This window comes from Salvelinus sp. IW2-2015, unplaced genomic scaffold, assembly GCF_002910315.2.
Source record: "Salvelinus sp. IW2-2015 unplaced genomic scaffold, ASM291031v2 Un_scaffold19, whole genome shotgun sequence".
NCBI lineage: Eukaryota > Metazoa > Chordata > Actinopteri > Salmoniformes > Salmonidae > Salvelinus > Salvelinus sp. IW2-2015.
In genome coordinates this window covers 1,093,704-1,097,051 of record NW_019942505.1, presented here as the reverse complement: position 1 = coordinate 1,097,051, position 3,348 = coordinate 1,093,704, and the positions used below count along the sequence as shown (strand labels likewise).

Here is a 3,348-nt window from a genome sequence, read left to right as displayed (position 1 = left end):
ATTATATTAAATTAGAAATTGAACATACCAGTGTTTTGGAGGAGAGTGACTGCTATTTCTTCAGTTATCCCCAACAAAAGTATGTTACACTTAAGATTCTAATTCGAAGTATAAAACGACACAGCTATAATTTAATTTGACTGTTCTGTTTTGCCTTTTAGTCAGTATACTGTAGGTTAATTGTACATTACTTATACTCTCATACTTACTTTCAAGGCAAATACCCCACAAGAAGTAACATCTTGTTGCCATGGGTGAGGAAGGGTACCACACGAACATCTGGAGATAATAAACCCCTTCTCTCTCAGGAATGATCTGAACATATGTTAATAAAAGTATCGCATTTTGAAACACTTTATTGATTACAATATAGAGATTAATAACAAAGGGGAATCTGAGAATGCAGGGATTCCAGCAGGGTGTGAGTTGAATTAGTCAAATCTGGAGCTGACAAGGGCTGAAATGACATGTGATCATCTATTATCTAACATCTGAGAATGGCCAGGCATTCCCTTGGATGAAAAGCATCTCCGTCTTGCTGATTGTGTGCTGTCATCCAGGTGGAAATATCACCTGCACATCTGACGTAGGAAAAGAGATAAGAGATAAGTTGAGTGTCCTGTGAATATGTTCATGTATATGTACTGTACATGTGTGTGTATGTGTATATACACTGCTCAAAAAAATAAAGGGAACACTAAAATAACACATCCTAGATCTGAATGAATGAAATATTCTTATTAAATACATTTTTCTTTACATAGTTGAATGTGCTGACAACAAAATCACACAAAAATTATCAATGGAAATCAAATTTATCAACCCATGGAGGTCTGGATTTGGAGTCACACTCAAAATTAAAGTGGAAAACCACACTACAGGCTGATCCAACTTTGATGTAATGTCCTTAAAACAAGTCAAAATGAGGCTCAGTAGTGTGTGTGGCCTCCACGTGCCTGTATGACCTCCCTACAACGCCTGGGCATGCTCCTGATGAGGTGGCGGATGGTCTCCTGAGGGATCTCCTCCCAGACCTGGACTAAAGCATCCGCCAACTCCTGGACAGTCTGTGGTGCAACGTGGCGTTGGTGGATGGAGCGAGACATGATGTCCCAGATGTGCTCAATTGGATTCAGGTCTGGGGAACGGGCGGGCCAGTCCATAGCATCAATGCCTTCCCCATAGCATCAATGTCTTGCTAATTGCCTATAATTTCCACCTGTTGTCTATTCCATTTGCACAACAGCATGTGAAATTTATTGTCAATCAGTGTTGCTTCCTAAGTGGACAGTTTGATTTCACAGAAGTGTGATTGACTTGGAGTTACATTGTGTTGTTTAAGTGTTCCCTTTATTTTTTTGAGCAGTGTATATATATATGGTTTGAACCCCCGTCATCAGGGGTATTTGTGGTCCAGAGGCAGGAGTGTTACCTCTTCATCAGATTCTGGAACGATCTCAACCTCTCAGTTCGTTCATTTCCTGGACCTTCTCATCAACTACGGTGGACACCACCTCCTCCTCCACAATCACCCTCACACACTTCTTTATGTGGGGGTAATACTCTGTGGCAAAACCGAAAAAGAATGAATGAATGAATTGTGTGTATTATGGGTAACAACACTTGAAACTTTCATTGATTAATTTGTTTTATTAATTATTCTCCTGCTTGCTCACCTTCCACCACTTCCTGGAGTTGTACTTCCTGGACCTTCTCGACCACGATCACTTTCCTGACCTCCTGTCTGGTCTCCACATGCCTAATGGTAGACACAGGCGAAGAACACTTACGGGTCAGCTAAACTCACCAACACACATCTTGATCTACTAGTTTGCAATGAGGTGCTAATAAACAGCTGTCATTCACTGAACCCACTGTAGTGTACCAGTATTGATAAGGAGATGGGACAGCTTACACAGAGCATTGTGGGTACTGTAGTACACCATACCAACCAACTGTGTATTTACCTAACACCAGTATAAATGACCTTAGATACTGTGGTACTACATATTTATGGTCTCAGTCCACCTTCTCTCCTCCACTAACCGCTCCCTTTCTCTACTTCTGTCTTTCCTTTCTCCCTTACTCTTCCCTCCCTCCACTCTCATCCCACATCCCCTCCTCCCTCCCATCTTCTCCAACCCCCAATTACTCCAACTTGCTCAATCTCCATCCTCCCTCTACTCTTCGCTCTTTCCATTCCCCCATCTCGCTATCCCCCATCACTTCCCCCTCCCTCTCTTTCCTGACCCTCCATTATCCCCACTAACCTGAGCCCCTCTCCATCCAGCAGCCTCCTGTACTCAGCGATCTCCATCTCCAGCCTCATCTTGATGTCCAGGAGGATCTGGTACTCGGAGGCCTGCTGCTGGATGCTGACGTTGATCTGCTGCAGCTCCTCCTCCATGCTGTTGATACAAACCTGCAGCTGGCTCAGCTGGGAGCCATAGCGGCCGTTTATATCAACGACGCTCTGCTCCAGGTACCCCTTCTAGGAATGTGTTTATGTTTGTAAGGGATGAAGAAAATGGAGAAGGYAGGAAGGAGAGGGTAGTAGAAATGTATAAAGAGGGAGATGAAGAWGGGTAGAGATAGTTAGARTGGTGTGCATAAAGGTGTTAGAACACCTTGACATTAGACCACTGTGGAGGTCTGAAAACATCTAACAAACTTTGATTTTGGAGTGTACTGTTCCTTTAAGACCTAAAGGAATTCCATATTTTAGGAACAGAGGTAGGGTAAAGAGAAATGCTGTATGTTTAGGGATGCTGATTCACTAAGATGGTTTGACATCATACCTGAGTGAGCAGGCCATGCAGTTCAATCTCCAGGCTCTGGAAGGTCCTCTTCAGGTCGGTCACCTGAGACTGAGAGGTCTTCACCTCTGTGGTGCTGGTGGTGATCTGGCTCTGAAGCACTTACATCTGACACACACACACACATACACCTTATTAGTCAAAAGTATAGTACCACTTCACATAATACATGTCAGGGTCCCAGGCCGACACCCTTCGAGGCCCCCTGTCCTATTTTCAGAGGTTGTCTCACCTTGCTCTCAAACCACTTGGCAGCATCTCTCTGGTTCTTCTTAGCAATTTTACAATTAGAAAGGTTAACGGTGTAATACATCTTTTTTTTTTTAAGTTTAATGTTAAGTAAAAGTTGTTTTAAATATATTTGTATGGTGTCCATTAGCTGTAGCCTACTATGTTATCACATTTAATTGAACATTGTGGATAGCATTGATGAAAGGGGTTATTAAACAAATATATGCTTTATAACAAAGATTAAAGAGCACTTTCTCATAGCAGTTTTCTATATCATCGAATATGTTGTGTTTTGAAAAGA

General features: G+C 42.4%; 1 long non-coding RNA gene across 1 annotated transcript; it reads right to left on the bottom strand.

The window, feature by feature from the left end:
* Positions 1–2,273: 2,273 nt before the first annotated feature.
* LOC112067985 (uncharacterized) lies at positions 2,274–3,088 on the bottom strand. The gene is made up of 3 exons (XR_011475091.1): positions 3,049–3,088; positions 2,799–2,924; positions 2,274–2,491 (listed from the first exon to the last, which is right to left on the bottom strand). It is a non-coding gene; the product is annotated as an uncharacterized lncRNA (long non-coding RNA).
* Positions 3,089–3,348: the final 260 nt, after the last annotated feature.